The sequence below is a fragment of the Hypomesus nipponensis genome, chromosome 13 (genome assembly GCF_054491055.1).
Source record: "Hypomesus nipponensis isolate SF chromosome 13, ASM5449105v1, whole genome shotgun sequence".
Classification (NCBI taxonomy): Eukaryota; Metazoa; Chordata; class Actinopteri; order Osmeriformes; family Osmeridae; genus Hypomesus; species Hypomesus nipponensis.
The window spans coordinates 11483820-11509009 of record NC_140373.1 but is presented as its reverse complement, the minus strand read 5'-3'; the positions used below and the strand labels follow the sequence as shown (position 1 = coordinate 11509009).

The 25190-nt window shown below is 47.5% G+C and overlaps 1 long non-coding RNA gene across 1 annotated transcript; it reads right to left on the bottom strand.

The window, feature by feature from the left end:
* Nucleotides 1-19777: 19777 nt before the first annotated feature.
* Nucleotides 19778-22503, bottom strand: LOC146260036 (uncharacterized). Its single transcript, XR_014729577.1, has 3 exons — nucleotides 22423-22503; nucleotides 20731-20983; nucleotides 19778-20339 (listed from the first exon to the last, which is right to left on the bottom strand). It is a non-coding gene; the product is annotated as an uncharacterized LOC146260036 (long non-coding RNA).
* Nucleotides 22504-25190: the final 2687 nt, after the last annotated feature.

Below are 25190 nucleotides of genomic sequence, written 5' to 3'. Positions count from 1 at the left end.
AGGCTGAGTTTGAATTTCGGCCTTAACAGACTCTCATACACATACACACACACACACACAAATAATATAGCTAGTAATTGGTATGTTTCACTTTGTTGTCTTTAATGCTTCCTTTTGCAAGTCAAACACTCAGAATAGGAAGGGGAAAAAAACTATTTTTTTGAGTCAACAAATCCCTCCCTCCATCCATTGCTGTTTTCCATCCTTTATCCGGTCGTCCTTCCTCTTTTGTTTGACTTCAAACACACTGCTACTTCCTTTTCCCTCTAGAAGACAAGACCAACAAGCTCCAGTAGCCGGATGCCGTCTGGTTTTTACATTTAATTGATTTCAGTGAGGTGCCCCACAAGGTTTTTAAAGGATACACAATCTCGACAGCCATACCAAGTTTGTTCCCCTGTCTGTCTCTTCTCAGAAGCTTATCTATGCCTAGCTGTCAATGAGACGCACAGCCAAGGGTAGACAGAGAGCTGCGCTACATATTGATGTTGGAAAACAAATCTATCACATTCTGAGCACACCCAAGTGCCTCTCACTAGTGGAGTGGATGCACGTCAGAGGTTTCACAGTCCAAACCGACCGCGTCTCCTCGACTCTAATTACGGTCATTAACTCCTGACGAGATTCTGATCTGCACCTGTCTGACACCCAGCAGCTGTTTATGCGTTGCTCAACACCGTGGAGGTCCCAGGGCTGGAGGGTGGGCAGAGCTCTCCACACTACGACGCTATAGCCTCTGCACTTCCTCCTCCAGCTCAGCTAACCTCTGCACTTCCTCCTCCAGCTCAGCTAGCCTCGGCACTTCCTCCTCCAGCTCAGCTAGCCTCTGCACTTCCTCCTCCAGCTCAGCTAGCCTCTGCACTTCCTCCTCCAGCTCAGCTAGCCTCTGCACTTCCTCCTCCAGCTCAGCTAGCCTCTGCACTTCCTCCTCCAGCTCAGCTAGCCTCTGCGCTTCCTCCTCCAGCTCAGCTGCTCTCTTCACTTTCTGCTCCACCTCAGCTACCTTCTCCAGCTCGGCTCGCCTCTTTCGTCACCTCAGCAAGCCTCTTCACTGTCTCCTCATTTCCTCCTCCACCTTTCTCCCTTCCCTCCTAATACAACGCTGCTTCTGGTACCAACCCAAATGGACTGGTTGTGGAACACTGGACACAGGGATAAATACATGTTCAAAGGTTTATTTGCCGAGACACAACACCGACAAGGGTACAAAGAGGACAGAGAGCGTTGCCAAAGAAAAGAACGAAGTAAAACCACCCTGTCTGCCTATCCACAAACCAAGTGAACAGAAGTACAAGGGGTGGCACCCGCTCCTAACCTAATGTTTCTCCAACAGGTAACTGCCTACGTGAGGGGAGATGTAAACCCATGGGTAGCTTGCCTGTCCCCTTTGTTCCCTGCCAGGGGCCAAAAAGAAAAGCTACACCGAGTGTTGACTGAAACAAAACTAATACTGATGTACAAACCAAACAAGGGAGAACCAACACGAACGAACTAAAGTCAGAAACAGCACACAGTCAGGACATCAAACAGTACACAGTCACAACATCAAACAGTACACTGGCACGGGGTCTGGCAGCCTCTCCTCTTTTCACAGTCAAACCACGCGGCCTCTTAAGCGGTCCCTCGATTGGCTGCGTGGAGGATGATAGGTCGTGAGCGGGGTACGGGACCGGCCAATCAGCACGCGCCTGAAAGGAGGAGGGAGCGGGGAGGGGACAAAAAGAGACAACGAACAGAACCACAGAACAGTACACAACAGGGGACGTAACAGACATCAATCGAGAAAGATACACTGCTGTCTTCGTTGATATGATTCGATTTGCCAGATGGACATATGGCCTTCTGCTGTAGGTGTGAGAGAGGAAATTATTCCTGGGCAAATGTAAACGGCTGTGTTGTGCTTTTATGATGTGAATATAAAGCATGGTAGTACCATGTGCGTTCTCAAGGCTACTGGAGGCCCAGAGGTTTACTGTGTGTTTAGTTGTACACACAGCCAAACAATTTGACTACCAGTTGCGTGCCAAAACCGCAAATGAGAACCTATTGTAGCCAAGCGAGTGCCGCTCTTGCCAAACACAACTAATTACAAGGGTACCTTTAGCCAACACATTTAAATAATGAATACGCGTGGTGAAAAAAAAAAAAAGACTTACAGAGGAACAGTAGTTCTCCAAAGGCAGCCATTTTATCTCCCTCTGACCCCAGTGAGGCATTTGAGTGATGGGCTGTTTGGAGATGCATCTGTGCTTTTCTAATGGCTCCGCTCGTGGGCCGGGGCCTAATTGGCCTCCCGCAGTCCCAGACGAGGAACACAAGGACAGGAGCGGAGGAGGCTCCATCTCTGACACTCTCCACCTGGCTGCCAGTCATGCTCGGGGGGGTCAGCGGTGTGTGGCTGTGTGTGGGGGTTTGTGTGTGTGGGTGGGTGAGGGGGGGGGGGGGGGAGGTCCTGCCTGCTTCCCATAAACATCCTCTGCTCCACACACCTCCACTCTCGCTGCCAGTTGGCCGGAGCAATGCAGAGCATGCGAATGAACAGCAGCTCGAGAGAGAGAGAGAGAATGGTAGTGTGCTTGTGTGTGCTTGGTGTGGGCGCGCGCGTGTGTGTGTGTGTGTGTGTGTGTGAGAAAGGTGAAAAAAAACGAGTGATGAGAGAGCGATTGAATTGCAGAGGAGCGAAATAAAGGAGACACATTGCAGGCTAGTTTTGCTGTAGCAGAGTTAAAACGTTGCACATTTCGCTGAGGAAACCAATTTGGGGGGCGGCAGACAGGCAGGTAAATTCAGACTGAAGTACTTACATCAAAGCTCGCTTCCTCACTCCCCGTATGATGACTCTGTGAGACTCGAATGCTGCTGGTGATGAGCTATCATTTCTGCCAACCTTTAGAGATGGAGACGACAGCAAACTCTCTCCCATTGTCATATGAATTACAATCAGACTCCAGGCTGCTGGAACAGCCCCAATTTAAATCCCAGCTCGGCCAAACGTCCAATAACGAGGTAATTTGTCCACGGCAACCTGGATTCTTCATTTCCTGCCATGCGATTACTAAGTCATCTTCGAAATTGTTTTTTTTTCGTGTCCGGGAAGTAAATCGTATTACCTCACACGGCGAGTGAGACAGAGAGGACGTTTGTGTAATTTGTAATTGTATCAGAGCTCATGAATATTACATTAACTTCCTATTCCCTTCATATCATCGACATGAGTATTTGGGACCAGGAGTAAAAGACATATGTACTGCTATTTCCTCAGTTCACTTTTCACGTGAGGTTGAATGGCTATTCCCCCCCCCCCCTTTCCAACTTGCATGGAATTCGATCTAATTGAAGTTCTGGAGAACAACACACCCCGACTCCCATCTGCCATCACAACCACACATCTGTTGACCCTCCAGCGCATCCATTACACAACTGATTAGCAGTCAAACACATCGTTACGCACCTGATTCCCACCGACTAATCACAACGTGTGCGCCAGTCGACAGGTGACTGTGAACACTGCGTTAACATGGCCCACCCCTCAGATGGGTGTTTCCACTCACCCCCCCTTTCCACTTTCCATCATCTCCTCACCTCTCCAGCTCCTCTGGCTGCAGGCACCTTGAGGGGATTAGCCGACCTCCAAGAACTTCAGACCCTGTCAGCCACGCCCACAGTTTTGCAGCCTGGGCCAGTCTTCTTCAGTCATCTGAACGGTCTTCTACACCTCCAAGTAGAAGTACAAAACATTTTCAGTAGTTCCTGTGGTCTTTAAACTGCCACTACCCATGTTAACCGGTGTTAAACCTTTAACTACTAGTGTTGTTCCAGTTCACATTAAGCTGGCAGGTAATGGCCCAATTTTGTATTTAGATCCACTGAACTCGTGGGTAATTACTCGGAGCTGTTTCTCAGGCCATTTCTTGGGAATCACCACTCAGCATCTGGTGGGACTGGGTTGGCAAGAGGGGCTGGGGAGACAGGGGGAGAGGAAAAGAAAGAAAGAGAGAGTGATAGTGAGGGAGAAAGAGAGAGAGAGAGAGGGAGAGGGAGAGGGAGAGGGGGAGGGGGAGGGGGAGAGGGAGAGGGAGAGCGAGGGGGAGGGGGAGGGGGAGGGGGAGGGGGAGGGGGAGGGGGAGGGGGAGGGGGAGAGAGGGAAAGGTGAGACAGAGAAACGAGGAGAAAAAGGACGGGTCAGAGAGATGGAGTGCCAGAGAGAGCGAGATCTCCATCAGACTGACAGAGCGAGATAAGAAGAAAGACAAAGAGAGAGTTGGAAAGCAAAAGCAAAAAGAAAGAGAGGCAGAAAGACGGAGAGAGGGACAAACAGAGAGAACGGGAGAGACAGACAGAGGAGCGATTGCTTTAAGTGGCCACTTCCTGTGCCACAAAGCAATTGAAGAACAATTGCTTGACTTTTTTATTTTCCCATTACAGACAACATCACCACTTCATTTTGGGCACTCTGGGTCAGGGCTGGGCTGTTGGTTGGAAAGCTGGGTGGATAACCAAGAAAGATGCAGGAAGCAGAAGTAGGGGGAGAAGTGAATCCATGAGGTCAGGCCGAGGGACAAACACCAGGAGAAAGAGCTGCAGGTAATCAGCCGAGCGCTCACCTGCATACAAACCCCTCAAGAACTACGTTCCCCAGAGGAAATGACTCCGCGCTCACAGGAAGAGGGCTCATCTCCTCCCAATCTAATTCTGTCTACGCCGTTCCCTACAGGCCCAGCCGGGGTTGGGTGTGTGGGGGGGGGGGGGGGGGGGGGGGGGCTCTGTATACTATTAGTGTTTAAGTCTCTCTCTCTGGTTCTGTATCTCTTTATCTCCCTACCTTCTCACTTTGTCCCTGTTACACAGACAGACCCACACACACAGACACACACACAAACACACCCTGTAATGAAATTCATCAAAGGGCTCTCGAAGTCAGAGAAGTTGTTAGGGAATCAAACTGCTGTGGTCAGGGATATTCTGCAGTACACAGCAGGAGAACAAAGACGAGGTAATGAGAGAGGGGCTGGAAACACACTGGTCCAGTCGTTTATCCCCTGGTCTCCATCCCCCTCCCTCCAACATGCTACGTAACGGCTTTAAAGCAAACAAACCTCGCTAAAGAAAGCAATGAGGCGAGCCGGATGTTGTTGTTGCTGCGAAGTGCAATGACGGAAATTGAATTTGTGCGAAATTCTGTTGGAGGCCCAAAAACAATGGGATGGCTTTTATTAAGTGAATACGGAGAGCTCTGAGAATGGGGAAGCTTTTCCAATCAAATTAGGTTCCTGGGTCTGGGAGTGCAGTAATATTGGGCGGAAGCCATTCCTTCGATGCAGGCATGGTAACGCGTTTAGATGACAGGGGAGAGGGTGGAGAGAGAGAAGTGGAGAGAGAAGTGGAGAGAGAGAGAGAGAGAGAGAGAGAGAGAGAGAGAGAGAGAGAGAGCACAATAACAGTGTTTAGAGTCACGGGAAGTGTGCTTTTTAACTTGAGATGAGTCAATGAGAGATCGAGAGCCAGCATGAGTGGAGAGTTGGAGACTGTGAGAGATGGGGCGATTATGTGTGGCCTTGTTCACCTAGTCCTTCAAGGAAAGGGGAGGGGAGTGGAATGGAGGAGGGGAGGGGGGAGGGGGGGAGGGGAGGTTGAGTGCGATCAGTTGGAAAACCAAGGAGCTACATGGTTGTGAAGAGAGCTGTCTGGTGAAATACGACGCAAGACCAGAGGTGAGGCTTCGGATGGACGGCATCACCTTGAACCGTTTCCTTCCAAGATGGCTCCTGTTTCCTAATGACTTCCTTTCATCTGGCTCTGCCTGTCTGTGACAGTCAAAGCTGTCAGAAGTGTCACTCACGTGTGTCTTGGCATCCTCTTGAGGGACACCTTGGCCATCGATATGTAAAAGATGCACCGGCCAACGGCGGGCTGAAATTGAACGGATTTAATCAAGACGCTCAAGCTGAGCTCACCTTCTGCCAAATGACAAAGTGATTGAGGACGTTACATTGCAAAACAGATTTTTCTCAACTGAAATTGGTTTCACACCTTCAAATCACTCCTAAATGAGTGTAGTGCTTCATGCACAGGTGGAAAATCAAGTTAGAGCTATTCCTCTTTTATTATTGGGTTAATGGCAGACGCATCAATAGATTTTTGACCCCTGGTCTTTTTCACATTGCCATAACATGACATAGCTAATTAGCAGTTAATGAGTTAGCTCATGTGGATAAGGGAAATGGTATTAATGCAACGTTGCGATGCAAAATAAGTAATGTCTTTGAGTGCACTTTCAGGAACTTATCAAACTTTTGCATCCATCGCTGTTTTAGGAAGCTTTGCCTGAATAAACTGATGACTGCTTGCACGACAGTCAGAAGCTTATCAGACATACAGCTTGTTCACTCAAACGTTTGGCAGAAAAACAATACCATAGGGGTAGGAACATATTTCAGAGACACCGAAGCCTTTAGAAAGCGTTGCTACAGCATGTTTATGAAAGCCCTAAACTTTCAACCATTTCAAGGGCTGATGAATATGGATGTGTTCTGTGGCATGTGGCTTTTCCCTGGTCTACATCTGGTTTCATGGAAGTTTGTTTCTCGGAGGGTTCACAAGATATCCCCCCCGCCCATCACCATGACCTCCCCGTGCTGTCTGGAAACAACTTCCTCCCACACAGGATGTGCTTCCAGAGACTACGATGACTGGTTGTTTGGTGGTGCCCCCGGGGGTCGCTTGGCCTCTCAGACTCCCAGCTCTTAGCCAAAGTGATTCCGACAGGCACATTAAAATGCAAATTCCTGCCTCGATGCTCATTGCCATTTTGTCACTTGCTCTCTCCTTGCCGGGCATTCGGAGGGAAAGGAATTAAGGGTGCTGGCCCTGGGGTTGAATATTCAAATGGTCACCTGATTACCCGCCATAAAGTACCCATGTTCCCCCATGCTCTCATTTCATGGCTCCTCTCTCCACTTACTGCCCATCAATAAGTGTTTGCGGTGGGGAGCCCACCCCCGAGGCTCTGAGTGCCAAACCCATCCACCAGGCTCTCACTTGTACTCTGCAAGGAAAGAGGGAGGGCAATGTGCAGTCCAAACTCTTCCGACCACCTGGGGCCTAAAGGAAAACACCAGCACCGTACAGCCCCCCCCCCCTCCCCTCTCCCCCAGCACCCACCTCTACAAAGCCTAGGGTGGGGCACTGGGAGAGAAAAACAACAAAACTGAAATCGCATACAGATTTCTTGTGCGTCTTCACTTCCCTGATGGAGGTCAGTGCTATTATTGAAACACTGGAGGTCTGGCCGGCTTTCACCTCCCAATTAGCAATAATTAGTGTCTGATGCATTAAAAGAATGCAATATGACAATTCATATTCGGCATAATGAGCCCACAACGACGAGCCTCCGCTCGCTGAAAGAAATGCCACGCTCCCATTGGCCGAGTGATCCTCACCTCTGCCGCTTGCTCTTTTCCCAGCATGCCTGCGCTGAATGGGTAATGGTGTGTGCGAGGCGCACGGAGGTGGGGGTTGCGGGGGGAGGGTGGAGAGGGGGGGGGGTGGGGTTGCAGGCCTGTCTGCGGGCCTAGAACCCCACCCCCCCACCCCCAGGCCTCTAGCCTGTAGGTAGCTAGTCTGCCCAGTTGAGCCCAACCCCCCCACACCCTTCCTCCCCCCCCCCCCCCCCTCACCGTCACCTGCATGCCGCGCTGTCGTCTTCCGCCAACCTACCCGGAGGAGTAGGTGTCCCTGCCACCGCTGCAGCCTGAGGCGAACATGGGTTCGAAAACTGCAGGGGGACGTCGCGATCACACGGAATGGGGGCTCCCGGTGTGAACGCGGCTTCCAGCTAATAACACCATGGGCTGCCCCTGACACTCTACACGTCCTGGCGAGACTAGGACCGCCCAGGGAATCAGACCGCGGAGCGGCGCATTCGTCCGTATTTACATACCGCATGTCTGCCCTTTAGAGAAAGTCCTGCCTCTTCCTCTGCGCTCAGCAGGGACACTCGTCCATAACTAAAGCTTGCCACGGGGGGAGATTTATTCCAAGGGATTCGACTGGGATTCCTGGAGAACGTTAACCATTCTGAAGTCTGAAAGCCCACATCTGTGTGTGTGTCTCTGTGTGAAGTGGAGGAAACCAACAAAGGAGTAGAGACTGAACGTGCCTGATTCCACCTGCAGGTGGATCACAGACTTCCTGTCTGACAGGAAGCAATGTGTTAAGCTGGGAACACAATTCTGATTCCCCGTCCATCAGCACCGGATCTCCCCAGGGCTGTGTCTTTTCTCCTCTGCTCTTCTCCCTGTACACCAACAGCTGCACCTCCAGTCATCCGTCCGTCAAACTCCTGAAGTTTGCGGACGACATCACCCTCATTGCGGCAGCTGAAGAAATTCAACTTGCCAAAGACAATGATGGTGCACTTCTACACAGCCATCATTGAGTCCATCCTCACCTCCTCCATCCCCATCTGGTACGCTGCTGCCACTGCCAAGGACAAGAGCAGGCTGCAGCGTATCATCCTGCGTAGAAGGTATCACTGCGGAGAAGGTGTTTGGCTGCAATCTGCCTTCCCTCTAGGACCTGCACACCTCGAGGACCCTGAGGCGAGCGAAGAAGATTGCGGAGGACTTCTCCCACCCTGGACACTCCCTGTTTGTCACTCCCCTCCGGCAGAAGGCTGCGGTCCATCAGGACCAAAACCTCACGCCACACAAACAGTTTTTTCCCTTTCGCTGTTGGCCTCCTCAACAAGGCCAAGAGTTCACATTGACTTTAATGACTTCATGTCTTAAAACTATTGGCATTTTGCACTACATTCAAGTCCTGTAATATTTGTATTTTATATTGTATTTTATATTGTAAATTGGCAACTTATATTTTATTTTATGGCAACTTTAATTTTATTGTATATTTTATTTTAATTGTATTCCACTTAGAATGCTAGTTTATGTATCCTTAGTATAGTTAGACCACATATTTAAATGTAAGATTCCTATATGTTTATTGTATGCACCTTCCTGCCAAAGCAAATTCCTTGTCTGTGCAAACTTTCATGGCGAATAAATCCCTTTCTGATTCTGATTCTGAGACTGTAGAAAAAGGAAAGATCTACGCTGAAAGTCACTGGAGAGAACAGAAAGGAAATAAAAAGTTCTGGAATGGTTGTTTTGGTTGGTTTTGAACTCCTAAAACTTGCAAATAACCAAGGTAAAGCAGTAATTCTGGTGTCCACTTTGATTGGCAGGTTGGTGTGGGTGTTAGACATCATTACCACAATCAGAGCCCCAGCTCCACTGTGTCTGACTACAGCTCTTGTCTAGTTCTGTCTTACTAATTGGCCATGAAGCAATGTGGCCATACAGGGTCTCTTAATACAAAATGTGCATAGATCAGAAAAAAAGTGAATCATTAAAAGAAATACTTATACAGTATTGTAAGTAGTACTGAACTAATAATGTCATTCAAGCCAACTCCATAACCCTGCACTGGGTATGAAATTTTTTTTTTCAGCATAACAAAACAACGGCACTACATCCAGACAACAAGAGATAATTATCCTCTGGCACATTTCAACACTAGCTTGGGCGAGAGACAACAGTGGGAACGAGAGAACATCTCAGCTCTTAGCTCAGCTACCCTCTGCCCTGCAGACCCTAACCGCAAACACACACACACACACACACACACACACACACACTTCCAGCCATGGCCAGACCAGGCAGCCAGATGATCTGCTGGTGGGAGTGGGAAGAGAGGAGGCACCAGCTGGGTTCAGACGTGGGGCTCCAGGGGGGGCTCGCTGTGGCATCTGTCAGCCACCGGTAACTTTCAGATGGACCAGACGGCCGAGGGCCACTGGGGCCCCGGTGGGGCCCGGTGACAGTACACCGAGGGGGGGGGGGGGGTCAATTTCCACAGCTGCATCTCGCTGGTTCCGTCTCGAGCCAGCTGGGTTCGTTGGCTTCCAGAGACAACAAATGCAGCCTTCTGGTCAGGATGGATCACAGGGAAGCGACTCCCCGTCATAATACATCTTGGAAGAAACCGAGTACACATGGCAACACAAACAAAGTAGTGTTTCTACATTGAAACACAGACAAGAACTTGCATTTAAGACGCAGGGAGACGCCAGTGCCTTTAATTGTCCCCACTCCAACTTTTCATGATGGCAATGGGTTTAGGAACAACCGACAGATCACTCACCGCTATTAATAATGGGCCGCATTGAAGACTATCGTCTGATTACTAGCTTAGAACCCAGTTCCATAGAGAATGAAACGCACCAATGTCATTTCTAACATCCCTTAGAAAATGATGACTGTCCCAGTGCTTGATTGCACGATTGGATTTAATAGGTTTGCTTGTTCACTCAGCCTTTCTAATGATCGCTGGTGTTATTTGCATTTTCTCCATGATTACTGTGAATCAGATTGAGAACCCTCTGGTCTCTCAAACATCCACCGATGGTTCACCTGCTGAATTCACACATTAGTTGATTACCCACGAGTTCTCCATCTGACCTAGGCAAAACCGTGTTCACGGTTTTGCTCGGAATCTGATTACTGTTAAACACAATCTAATGGGCTTTTTAATCTCTCTTTATTCACGAGTCCGACATATCGAATGCAAAAACGATTGTCAGCCACGCCACCCGGCCATTCTGGTCATTGATTATTTGTATGCAGTAATCACACATGGTTATTCCCCCCACCACCCCCCCCCCTCTCTCTCTGAGGGAGTCATGAATTGTGTTCAATCCCTTTCAACTTTGTTCAGCTTTAGAGAAGGCCTGACTTACATCATGACTTCAAAGACTCAGGTGTGAACCCTTTTAATGCAGCACCTCAGAGAAGATCGACCACAGGAACGCAATTAGAAGGTTTATTTCAAACAGCCTTTAACATTCACATTTGCACATAATTATTTTTTATCTTTGTAAAAAGACTTGAGGGGGGGAGGGAGTCATGTGTGTGTTTGGGGCTGCCTCGTCATGGTTACGTCCATGTTAGCTCCCTCGTGCTCTGAAAAGAGAGTAATTAACTTTGAACACACTAGTTGAAGAACATTCTGGTCTCCCAGCAAATACAAGGGATCAAAGTACGTTCAAACCAGGGCAATGACTAAATGTGGAATTATTCCTCAGTACATTCTGGTTTTAGAAAAAAAAATGATTAAAAGTTTTGTGCGTTTAAATACACAGCACCGTCGCAATTATATTCTTAAGTCAAAGTAGTTTAGTAGCTCTTTACCTTAAGCTGAAGTTAATTATGTATGTCCTGCTTTTGGTATAGTACAAGGTAACAAAATAATATTTTATCATTCAGCAATGCCTTCATTACTTCATAATCCCCTTGAAATTGACATTGATATACAAGCTTGAAATGTTCTGTGTTGGAAACAGCCATGTAACAGGGAGGTTACATATTGATGACAGCAATCTAAAGATGCGACATGTGTCCACAATGCTGACATTCTGTCCAGATACAGTATCAAATGAAAGACGTGTGTACAGAAGGTTGACATTTTGTCCAGATATAACATCAAATGAATGGCCAGTGTCCAGAAGGCTGACATTTTGTCCAGATATAGTTTTAAATGAATTGTCAGTGTTTAAAAAGATGACATTTTGTCCAGATATAACATCAAATGAATGGCCAGTGTCCAGAAGGCTGACATTTTGTCCAGATATAGTATCAAATGAATTGTCAGTGTTTAAAAGGATGACATTTTGTCCAGATATAACATCAAATGAATGGCCAGTGTCCAGAAGGCTGACATTTTGTCCAGCCTGTCTCCCCCCCTTCAAGAAAAGGCTCAAGACGCACTTGTTCCGGGAGTACAACGATACTTAGGAATGGTTTGCTGAACCCAATGTTAGTTTCCTCATGGATCACAATGACTCTTGCTTAGAGACTTGTTGCTCTTGTTGGTTAGTGGTAACTGATTTCAATTGTTGTACTCGCTGTGAAATATTTTATTTTACTGTTACTTGCTTTTCCACAGGTACACTTGCACTTACAGTGATTCATGTTGTTTACAGTAATTGTAACTTGTTTAACTACATGCTCTTATGGTTCTTCCCTTTGGCACTTATTTTGGCTGTTCACAAAGTGTGCTTCATGTTATGGCTACTCGCAATGTTTTGGGGGCTATCTTGTTGTTATTATCAGTGACCTATGCACTTTGTAAAGCTCTCTCTTGGAAGTCGTTTTGGATAAAAGCATCTGCTAAATGAATAAATGTAAATGTAAATCAAATGAATGGCCAGTGTCCAGAAGGCTGACATTGTGTCCAATACACAACTCTGGGCTGTCTTGCTGGAGTCTGGATTCACAAAAATGAATGCATTACTTTTTGGACTCAAATCTGGATGGACTTAAAATTCATGTTTATTCATTAGTAACTCTCTCTCTCTGTCTCTTTCTATCTGTATTTCCCTGTCTCTTAGATATCTGCCCTTGAAGGAAAACAACAGTTTTTTTTTTCGCACCTTCAAAACTTTACACAATGACAACTGAGAACAAAACAAATATACTCTTGCCTGAATAATGGGGTGAATGGATGTTCTGTTGGGTAAATAAACAAGAACCTTATCGGTGAGCCAACACAGTCGCAGATGCCGCATTTGTGATGTTTACTATTCTGGAGGCAATGTTCTTATACATAATCAGATTTTACATGAGGCAGAAACTATCTTCAAGGGGTTTAGGTTGAAAGCACACAAACACCGACACACATATTCACACGCACACACGCACACACGCAAGCAGGCAAAGTGATGCGGTTCACATCTCAGACTTCCAGAGCCAGCCATCCGTTTAGCCAGCCAGCCAGAATACCAGGCAGCCAGTCAGCCAGCAAACATGCATACCAGCCTCAGCATAAAAACCACAAGGGATCTTGTATGAGTAAAGGTCGTGCAACCTGCCAGGCTGTACCATGCAAATTGCTTTTTGATTCACACAAGATGGAAGCATGCTTCTGATCTGCCGTCTCTCCAACACACACACACACACACACACACACACACACACACACACGAAAGGCTTCTTCCCCGTAACGACTGACAATTGAAGAACGGCTGATGCTGTGTGTGTTTACAGAAGGTCTGTTCTGCATCATCTACAGACGACAGTGCGCTGAACCTGCCCATGCATTCCGCTTTGATGTCATTGTGTGTTGTGCGACCCTGAAGGGAGCACTATGAGTGGAGGAGTGCTGCCAGTCGGATCACAGAAGAAAAGGTTGTCTGTTCTTGCCCGTATGAACGTGACAACTGAGCTACCGTCAGAATACTCTGGTCTGTCTGCTAGTTATTCCTTCTGTATCAATGGTCGGCCATCTCCACCGCTCGTCCTCCTCATTTCACACCGATTTACACTGTCTGAAATTGGTTGGATTTGACTATGGTTGGAAAATTGACTGGGAATGAAGGTTTAGTTTTAGCTATTCCACCGTGGGCTTGTGCGTGTTCAAGGTGATGTTAATATCTATGAAATGTGATTCCTAGTCAGCCTCGGTGGGATGTACTTAAGGGCGTGTGCAGGCCTACTGCTGAAAGGTGCGAAACACGCTCCGCCTTTCACCGAGATTTCAGCAAATCACTTTGCTCTTCTCGACATCTCTGTCTCTTTACTTTTTCTCAACTGCTTTCATCGTCCAAAAAAAACCCACACTCATCTAGACACACATTTGCACACCTGCAACTGCAAGTTGTCAGTAAGAATGTGTTTTTGTCTCCAAGTCTTTCTCTTTGGATTTAATTTGCTGCCTTAATCCTGCAAGGTAAATCAAAAAGTTCTGTATCTCCTTAATTAAGCAGCTGCATTTGGTATTTTCTTATCATTGCAAAGCAAACAGAATGGAGGGCACAAAGACAGTGGGGCTGTGGAATACCAATTATGCTTCTAATGCACCAGGGACAAGTCATTTTCCCAGCTTGCATGTTGCGTGTTGCACTGTAGCCTGTTCCGCACAGTAAGCCCTGTGTGGCTGAATCCAATATCAGCTGAACACGCAGAACAATAGGGACAACATACATTAGTGTCATGTGTGGTATGCTCAGCCTCCTGTTCGTTTCACGAAGGGAAAAATGTGCACCCCCTGGTAGCTGGTTATAAATGTAAAAGTGAATCGGAAAGTCATGCAACCTAATGACGATCAGGAGAACCAAGCTGCACTTTTCAGGGAGAAAACGTATTAATCGGTCAGATTCGACAGAACAAAACCGGAAGGTTAAGAAAAGGAACAGAAGCTAAAAGAAAAGTGTCAACGTGGAAATCATGATGAGTGAGATAGTCTGTAACTTCAGGAGAAAGTGTCAGAAGCTTGATGTGTATTGCTTGTACCCCCTTAAGGCTCTCCCGGACTGTTATTTTCAGAAGCAGTCAGTTTTCGGGGGAGAGACATGCTCCTGTCTTCTAGACATAGCCCCAGGTGAGTCATCTTCCTCTTTTAGGTGCCCTTTTATATCGCCTGACATAATAGCTACGAATTACTCTGACAAAGTAAGTGCTGCAAAGCTGTCAGACGCAAGACTAGTTGTGTTCCAGCTCCTCTGCGATTTTAAGAGCAGAAAGTGAAAGGGCAGGACCCTAACCCAGTCCCTTTAGGTTGCAGGGGTAAATCCGGGCCTTGGAGTTCGTCTCAACTGTGAACGGTCAGAGCGTGCAGACCATTAATCCTGGGGAAAGGCGCTGCGAAGCTAATGACCTGTCGCGCACGTTTCTGCCGTCTCGTGTTGCTAGCCCCGGCTCATGCTGATCAGCCCACCGAGTGAAAGGCGAGGATTATGTCGGCTTTGTTTGTTTGTAGAAAAGGAAAACAGGACGCGGGAAGGGGGGAGGGGGGGGTTCAGGCCAGCCGAGGACTTCTGCCTCCAGCCTTGTCCTCCAAAACAACCGACAGTTATCGAGCTCCCAAGCTTCCCCATCGACCGACAGAAAACTGTCTCTCTGCCCAGGTCAAAAGCATATAATATTCGGCTTCATCTTCTTCTTCTTCTTCTCACTGTACAGCCATCACATAGTGTTCAAGAGTGTATTCAAATCGTTTTTAATAATTGAGTGAATGTCACATCATATGGTATCCCTCCAGCCATCATCATGTGGGCAAGAGTCCCTGCCGTGTTCCTTGAAGTGTTTGTTTTCGGCGAGGCGGGCTCCCTGGTCTCTCTTTTACCTTGAGACTGTAACCAGGCCTGACATGAGGTGTGAGTCCCACATCGACTACCCCCCTCTTCCCCCTCCCATCTTCGCCCCCCCCCCTCCCCCCACCCCTTCATCAATCTCAGTCTGGAGACACCCCCATACAGATGATTGACGACGCTCAAACACCGCCTGGAAGAAGCCCCGGTGGACAGATGAGGATCACAAATCTCATATCTTCCTCTCCCTCCCTCTCTCTCTCTCTCTCTCTCTCTCTCTCTCTCTCTCTCTCTCTCTCTCCCTCCCTCCCTCCCTCCCTCCCTCCCTCTCTCTCTCTCTCTCTCTCTCTCTCTCTCTCTCTCTCTCTCTCTCCCTCTCCCTCCCTCCCTCCCTCCCTCCCTCCCTCCCTCCCTCCCTCCCTCCCTCCCTCCCTCTCTCTCTCTCTCTCTCTCTCTCTCTCGCTCTCTCTCTCTCACTCTCTCTCTCTCTCTCTCTCTCTCTCTCTCCCTCCCTCCTTCCCTCTCTCTCTCTCCCTCTCCCTCTCTCACTGTCTCACTGTCTCCCACACACGCACACGCAAACACACACCAAACGTGGCAACGTTCCCCTCGTTCCCTTCCTCGCCATGTCGTCCTCGCCCCCCCCCCCCCCCCCACCCCGTTCAGTCTCAATGGAGACAAACGGACTGGAGGACGCGGAAGACACGTCCGATTCGGAGGGAAGAAATGACCGAAGTGAAGGGTGGCTGCCGAGGCTGGAGCAGAGGAGCCAGAGGGAGCTTGTGTCTGGGGGCTCCCTGGACGAAGAGCCCGCCATTTCAGCACAAAGACCGGCAGCGCAGCCTCTGAATGGAGGGGCCACACAACCTTTTGTGCTTCCGAGATGCCGTGGCCTTTGATTTTTCTCCTGCTCCGGGAATAATTATAAAAATAGCCTTTTCATGTCACAGTCCGCCTTATCCCTCCACACAACCTCTCCACCTTCACCCCGAGAGTCTGAGCCCGTGTGATGAAATAATACTACTGACTTGGTATTTCTGGGTAGTGTGAAGGCCAGTGCTGTTATTGTATCTGAAAATAGATGTTCAAACCGTCTTGTAGCGACCACTATGACAGGCATCCAGTAATGAGGGCAACTGTAGTATGTGTGTGTGTGTGTGTGTGCGTGCATGTCATTGTCATGAAGCATTGTCAAAAGAGCGAGACCTACATATCTTCATCAAGATTCAAGGCCGTTTTAATCATCAACTTCAAGGAGCCCCCGTGATTTAATGCAGTGAAAAATGTCTAAAACATTATCGTGCTACTGGCAGCCCACCATTTCCAGGAGCCATGAAAGCCCTTGGTTCCACCATGATGTCCCTCCGTCGTGTCATTCATTAGTGTAATGACCCATCGATTTAGCATTTACCTAACAATGGAGAAGGACCCATATTGTAGATGGCAGTGAGCCAAGTCAATCACACAGAAAGGCGCCCCGCGCATCTTCGAAAAGGGAGGTGATTAAAGCGACACAGAGCTGATGAATGCGTCTACTTTCGCGGTGAAACAAGCTGGAACCTGCACAAGCACACCTGAACCAGGGTTCCTCTCTTCCTCGCCGGCCTTTCCCTTTCCAGTGTGAATTGACAGCAGGCTCCCATGTGTGCGTGTGGCGTTCCGTGTGTACGCGCGCATGCTGAGCTTTGATAGGGTTTGGCTCGTCGCTCCTGGTGTGAGGTGAGCTGGCCGTGTGGAGCGTGGAGTGGTGGTGGGGGGAGAGCAACAGATGGAGTTGGCAGTGCTAGTGAGGATGGGAGCATGTTCCCAAGGATTCACTATCCAACAGAAAACAGCTTGACGTCTCGCTCGGTCTGAAAGTGAGTTTGCAAGCCCAGGCACTAGACTTACCCTTGGCCTATGCCCAAGCCCCAGCCCTGGCCCAGACTAGCCTCAAACCAAGCTCCAGCTCCAGCCCAAGCCCTGGCCCAGCCCCATCTTCAGAAAAATCGAATACTTTCTTCAACCGACAGTTGGGGTTCTGCTGACAAGCCAGCCTTGGGCCATTGGTTTTCTATACGTGCAGATTATGTGTGTGTGTATGTGTGTGTGTATTTGACCTTCCTGTCTAACCAACCTCCTTACACCTGCAGAGTGATTGAGGGTGAGTAAATGTGAAGTGTTTTTCGAGTGATTTTGTGATTCACAGACCACCACAAATGCGCCTTTCCTGACAGGAAGGGTAACCTTGACGAATCCTTCAGATTTCATTCATGTTTCGCAAGATCACGCTCCAGACCAAACCAGGTCCTCTCTGACCCGTTGCAACCTCTGGGTTCACGACATGGCTTCCGGAAAAACATCAGTATTCCACCTGAGCATCCCAAGCTCGCCCTTCCCGAGCCAAAGCCCACCTCCATGTTCCTGGGGAACAGATTGGGGCCCGAAGCATGTGTTTCAAACCACCAGAGATCCTTTGACGTTCCTTTCCAAGCTGCCTGCCATGGGGGGGTGGGGGGAGGTAGGTTGCGCACAAGCGCGCGCACACCAGCTTGATGATGGCGTCCACAGACTGATACATGGATGTCTGCCTCTCCATTCATCTCCTGGCGTGCTCCCGCTCTAACATATTGGCATTTCTGAGGTGCTTGGCGGTAATTGTCAGCCGCATGGCGCCTCCTCGTTTGTTTCGCTGACATTTTGCCTTCGGTTGATTGTGTATTTAACGGGGGGAAGGAAAGCAAAATTAATTGGAGAGAGGCCTAATCTGTCTGCTTGAAATGTCACCCCTGTATTGCGACGCCTGAGCTGACACTGTGCCACAGGAGCGACGCAGGAAAAGAGAGGGAGGGAGAGGGAATGAGAACAGGAGAGAGGAGGGAGGAGAGGAAGACACAGAGAGAGAGAGAGAGAGAGAGAGAGAGAGAGAGAGAGAGAGAGAGAGAGAGAAACAGAGAGCACAAAGAGTCGCACTGTCAAGACAAAATGGGAGCCTTTTAGAATCCACCGGCGTGCAGTCCCCCCCCCTCCACGTCCCACGGATTCGTCCAAGTGCTCCAAGACACGTGTGAACTTTCAGCTCCGCCCGGTGGTTGTCTCACCTCAACATTAGCACACTAATGCAGGCAAATTACAAAAACATTAGCATTGTAAACGCTCCCACTGGGCACGGGTGGGGTGGATTTCAATGTAGGGCTCTTTGATGCTTAGCGCGCTGCATCACAGTGACAGAGAAAAAGGCTGGTAACGTGAACATCACATTCCCGCTCGTCTAGAATGCGTCTAGAATACTGAATTTGTGTGTGTATGTGTGAGAGAGAGATAGAGAGAGAGAGGGAGAGAGAGAGAGAGAGAGAGAAAGAGAGAGAGAGAGAGAGAGAGAGAGAAGTTGGAAAAGCACAGGATGATCAAAGAGTGATTATCCCCTGGTCTGGAGTGAGAGGCGGGGCTGCGCCCGTGAGGGTTCTTCAAAGTCCCGCCCCTGTCCCCCTGGGAGCCCTTTCCCAGCCCAGCCTCTCCACCCCAGCCTCTCCACCCCAGCCTCTCCACCCCAGGAGGAGGCAGGCAGGCTGGGCTACAGCGGGCTGAGCCTCCCTGTCATCTAACCGACGGAGGAGGTAGAAGAAGAAGAGGACTCTCTCTTCTGCCGTGGCTCCCTCTCTCATCTGTGAGGTTGTTTTCTCACGGCTCTGCCTCTCTTTCTTCCTCAGCTGGGGTGAGGGAGGGATGGGATAAGGCTGTGTGTGTGTGTGTGTGAGGGAGGGAGGGAGGGAGGGAGGGAGGGAGGGAGGGAGGGAGGGAGGGAGGGAGGGAGGGAGGGAGGGAGGGAGGGAGGGAGGCAGTAGGGGGGGATAGATACTGTAGGGCTGCCTCCACCTTCCTCAATTCACACACTTGCATTTTGACAATTGATTTATTCCTGTTGTATTTCTTACAGTAGACCATATGTCAATTTTGAGCATTTCAATACCACAGTTACATACACAGAAGTAGCTGTGCCTGTCAATAAGTAGAGATGGTCATTTTGAACCCAATAATGGTGATAAATGGTTTGTTAGTTGAATCTGTGTGTTGTCATAGTGTGTGGACCACTGTGGTCTGTCAGGTGGAATCAGAACATTCTTGGACACAACACTTCATGCGTATTGGTCACAGAGATCGAGATGTTTAATACAGAGTTGAGGATTGGATAACCTTGCCATCAACCTGCCCTATTTCCTCTAACTCTGTCTGTCTTTCCTTCTTTCCTTCTTTCCTTCTTTAAAATCAAATACATAAAAGGAAAATGAATCATTGAAATACAGTCTAAGCTGCCAGGCCATAAATAACTTCCTTTCAGTGACCCAAAGGCCATTGTGCCGCCTTGGCAGCCCTCCTCCCACAACGCCTTGTCCTCTGACCCCCTGCCCACGCTCGGTACCGCCGGTCGACAGGTGGTCCAAACGCTGGTGGGAGAGGTCGTTCTCCTGATTGCACTCTCGTGTCAAACTCATTTTGGACACAAATAGAGGCCTCGGGGAGCAGCATTAGCGATCTGTTCTTCTCCGAAAACACTTTGAACTTTTCTAAATTCAGTAGCAACATCAATTTGAGATGGAATACCAATGAGGTCTCGATGATCGTTTGTCATTGTTTTATGCTTATGCTACCATCGAATCAAAGCAAATCAAACTTTATTTACATAGTGCATTTCATACCAGGAGGCAACACAATGGGTCACAGTGGGGGAAAGGGGGTGTGGATACAAACACGGATGTTTGACACTCATTTTCCAGAGGGAAGCAAAAAATACTTTCAAATACATGAACACACAAAAGACCTGTTAAGTAAATGGCATTATGGTTGAGCATTGATTGTCATTCCCGATTCAAATATTTTTGGTATCCTATTTCGTCATTATTTTGTTGAATGTAGGTTTGTGTATGTAGATTTTATGGAGCACCATCCTGACCTGCCAAAGGTACAAACCCAGGTATCAACCACCATCGGAAGCTTGTGACCTGAAGATGTACCCAATGATAAATGTGTTTCCTAAAACTAGCTTTGGTGTGATCTAACTTCTGATGAAGGGCTTATTATTTTCATCAATCCGCAGATAACCTTGAAATGAGAACAAGCATGTCAAAATGCATTCGAGCGTTTAAGTGTTCTGCCAGGTGGAGTGGGAGAATATGCTTGTCCTTTGTGAAAATGTGGTCCTTTTATCCAAGGTGGGATTCTGCATGAAAAGAAAAGAAAAAAACATTTCACTTTCGGCAAGCTAGCATGAATATAAAAAAATGGAACCATCATCTTTTAGATGATTCCCACAGCAGCATGGCCCCCCAGATTGGAGAGCATATTTCACAAAAGCATTGCTAGTGTAATAACTAATCATAGAAGTGGCCAATCATTTCAAGCAGGTGACACACACAGAGTCAAAACCCTTTTTCACTGCGAGTCTTAAAACATTCCATGTCTTTGACAGTCATTCTATCCGCTCAAGAACACCATTGTTTTCCTGTTATGATGACACACGTGCCGTGTAAAACGACACGGAATAATAGCTGGGCAAACATATTCATGTCGTCTTTCACGGTGACGCCTTGTCTTGTTTATGTCATACTCACATGTCCACATGCCAATGCACATGCCACACATGGCAATGACGCTGGAGATGTTCAGGGCCCTGCCACACTCATTACTCATCAAACACTTCCTGGTTCCCATGCAACACCTCATACAGCCGCTCTCTTCGCCGTCCGACTTCTTGCTGGCTGCTTTCTCCGGCTGCGTCTGCCGCGTGTCCGGATGTTTCTCGTCCCAGTCATCGCTGGTACCCTTTCCCATGATGCACTGCCTCAGGCCTTCGGGAAGAGAACCCTGCTTATGATGGAGAGGACCGTGAATCAGATGGGTCTGTCCTGTGTGACAATGGTACGGCTGGTTTTGCTCACTGAGTTTGTTTCATCACCAATGTCTTTGAATTGGGGTTTAATTTATACATATCTGGGGCCTCATGTATAAAGGATTGTGCAGCTTTTAGCTGAATGTAAAGTGCATTACAAATAAAATTATTATTATTGGGCCATAAATGCTGTGGGTTCAGTGAACCGGACCATGGCAGAAATTAAGAAGAAATGGTCCGATATAAAACTTTAAATGAAGAAATGAGTGGTGGAGCATTGTAGCAGCATGGCAGCTATAGGGTTAGCGTGACTTGCATTTCCTGAGTGATTTTGACGTTTGTTTGACACCATCAAGTTTAACAGAAGTTATTAAGTGGTGGCGGATTAAACAGAAGGCTATATAGCATTTCCCGTTTTGGGTTTTGGCATTTTGATGTGATCCACATTAATGATCAAACTTTTATTTTTATGTTTTTTGAATAGTCAACATCATAAACGTAGTAGTGGAAACTTATTTTGTAATATTTGGTGAGTTTTGGCACTTTTCAGTTCGAATTTGCCACGTTACAGAGCCAGACAAGAGTTTGCGGACAGTCCGCACATTATCACGTCTGCTTAAAGTTTCTGTGACAGCCCGCACATTCTCACGTCAAGTAAATCTTTATACATCACAAAGTGTGCGTGAAAACCAGCGTACGCAAGCTTTTTATGCGTACGCAATGTTTATACATGAGATCCCTGGTAACTAACTTTCCTGGTATTGTGCCACTCAGAATGACAGGTCCATCTGTTGGAAAGGAGAGGACGAGTGCTGTTTGGTTTGATGACAAGGTTATTTTTACCCAAGGGATGACTTAAAAAAAAAAAAAGACTTAAGAGAAAATAATGAATTGTACATTTTTGAATTATTGGGTGAGATTCTATATAATTGATCAGACCTCTGGTCCTAGCGCGTTGCTCGATGCTCAAACTTCAACGAACATCTCCGACTAAGTACTTCTGTCAGCACCTTATCTCGTAAAATCACATTCATTTGACGGGTTAACAATAATTCTGGTTGTGATGAATATTTTCTATAGCCAACATTAGGGCCTTTGTTTTAACTGTCGGATGTGACTGCTCCCAAATGGCATTATCAGACATTAAGTGATAACCCTGATGCTGAAATAACATCTTATCTGGGCCATTTAGAGGGCCTGCATTTATTATCAATGACAGCAAATTAGATCGCTGGCATCTGGCGAGTAACGCTGGCATTTTGAGTGCACCTTTCCATCTCATTCCCCTTTCAGAAGCCCATTGGTTTTCAATCATAACTAATGAAATTCCATTAGAGTCTTAAATCATAGTGAATGTGATGCGGAAAAGAGAGAGAGAAGCATTATGAATGGATAATAGGAATAACAATCTTACCTCAAGGAATCTTACCTCAAGTCGGTTTGGTTATGTGTCCTTACTCTTGGAGTCCTTATTCTGTCTTGGTAGAGCACCTCTGACATGAGAGACTGGAGAGAAATGAAGTCAGTCAGAAATTCAACGCCAAGTGGGGGTTGCAACTTAGCTGGGAAGGTGTGTGACCTGGTTAATCTGGTTTGACGGCATCCTTGGACTGGATTGTGAAGCCGTTTAATGTAAGATGAGGCCTTGGGCCATGCTACCTTGTGTTTCTATGGAGGATACAGGTCATTTAACATGTTCCAATGCTTACTGTACACAACATAATTGCTTCATTTTGACAATCACGCAGCCATTATTCTATGATTGGAAATGTCTGAGATGAAAATAGCTGTGTAATGACTTAGTCTACTCCACACACTGACTGAGCGTACAAAATGTCTCACTATAAATGTTTTTAAACGCACATCTCATTTGTTTCCAGTCTGGAAAATGTAGTCGGGTGCAGCCCAATTATACAAAGTTCAAGTTTAAAATAGGGCGTCGCATTCAATTTCAGTTTCAGAGAAACGCTGATAAAGGGATAAACGGGCAACAGAGCGTACAAAGCCACTTCCTGTACCCCACCTTGGATGTTCACGCCACACCTCAGTCATGCTAATTCTGGCAGACAGACCAGTTCCTGAATGGGCCGAGCCCATTCAGAAGCCACATTGTGGCCAGAGGTGGCAGCCGTTGACAGCAATCACACCGACATTCAAGACCATACAGAAGCGGTGACTGCTTTCACCCCAAAGGGGCACTGTGGACGTGACGGACAGTCTTCAAGACCCCCATTCATCGGTGTGTGTTTTGAGAGACCGGTCATGTGACTGTGAATGGAGGAGGGGGCGGGGGGGGGGGGGGTCAACATTATGGATGAACTCCCCTGGACCACCAACACCACATCAGTATTCAAGAGTGCTTAAACTTCCTGCGCCTGTCGAAGAGAGCGAGTCGCCCCACACCCGTCCTCACGAGGTTCTCCAGGTTCCACTAGGGCACCGGGTTTCTCTGAGGAACCACTGGGACCACGCTGACCGGCCGCATCCGTGTCTGATGTGGGAATCGTGACGACACCCAGAGGCAAGATGTCCTTGAGCAGACAGCGAGCACAGCTGGAAAGCTGAGCGTTGCGCTTTTCCCTTCGATCCTGGACACAGCGAAGCCTCCGGCGTCGTGATCGAGAACCTTCCGCCCCTCCCATGGCCTCTTCCAGCTCCTACCGTTGGGCAGACGGTTGCAGAGCATCATGGGCCCACACTGCTGGACTGATTAAAGGCTTCTCCCCCCACGCTGTGAGAACTCTGAACACCCAGTGAATGACCCAAGATCTGCCACGCGCGTCCTCTATGTAGACACCAGGAGCCTTCCTCCCACCTCTTCTGATTTAGTTATTTTTCAAAGGGTATTGGCTTTTCGGTTTTATTATGTACTACCATGGGCCTCTGAGGCATGACATTTCATTATACTGTCTGTACTGTACTGCTTATGGTGAAATGAGCAAATAAAACTTGAACCTGAGCTAAAGCCAAAGCAAACTTTGCTAAATTTATCGAAACAAAACAACGGCAGACTATTACATACACTTTAATGTTCACAAGCTCACATTACTTTATGAGCTCAAAGTTAATGCAAAAGAAAATAGAGGTGCAAAGTAGTGGGGTAGTCATTCTAAACCCGTCCATCATTCAATGCAAAGAAGACCATTAAAAAAGAATCATGCCTTGTGGCTTGTAAATATAGACATTTCCTTGACCAAAATTCTGCAGAACTGTGTACTTCTGATCCCTGATCTTGTGCTGTACTTTCTAACTGTATTTGCAAGAAGCTTTGGATTAAAGGTTTTGCTAAATTTATAAAAGGTAAATGTCAAGCCAAATCTTCAAGTAATAAAAAGAATGATTTAACAATTTACATTTTTCAATTTAACAGACTAATAACTCCCTTATCATTATTGGGAGATAAAGGTATTTCATTTGTCATAAGCCTACAAGGTGATAAGCCGTTAAATCCTCAATTGAAAAGGTGTTGAAAGAATGAAACCAATTTGTAGCCGTTAAAATGCGCCAGAATGCTACTGTATCTGAGGGTCCTCTCTCAACAAAGTGTTGATATGAACTCACATGCTTTTGGCCAGACACTTTTTCAGCCAAGACATCATTTGTCTACCAGTGTCTACTCATCACGAAGCAGGTTTGAGGTCAAAAACAGGATGGTGCCCAGGCACGTGCTTCAACACAGGGGACAACAGTCTGAAATTGAAAAGAGAGAAGTACATTTTTCATCCTGGCCATGAAACCATATTACCTCCTAGTGGTGTTTCCCACAATGGGAAGCCAGGCACTGCTGGTTTTTTGCACAAGCAGCAAAGCAATGGGACAACAAGCTTTACTTGTCTGACTGATGAGTCCGTGAACATCACTGAATACTTTTCTTTTGTATCATCTAATGTGGTGTGAGGTTAGCTGTGTTAGCAAGCTAAATGTACACATTGGCTGAATCGGATCATCACACAACAGTACACTGTAATGTCAGAACCAGCCCAACTCCTAATGAGTAAATGGTAAATGGACTGCATTTAGACAGCTCTTGTCGACCATAGGGGCACTCAAAGGGCTTACATTTGTGCCTTTTACCCGTTCACACACACAGACACACACTCACTTATGGTTGCCGAACTGCCATGTGCTGGCCTGCCCATGTCGAGCAACATGGCGTTCAGTGTCTTGCTCAAGGACACTTTG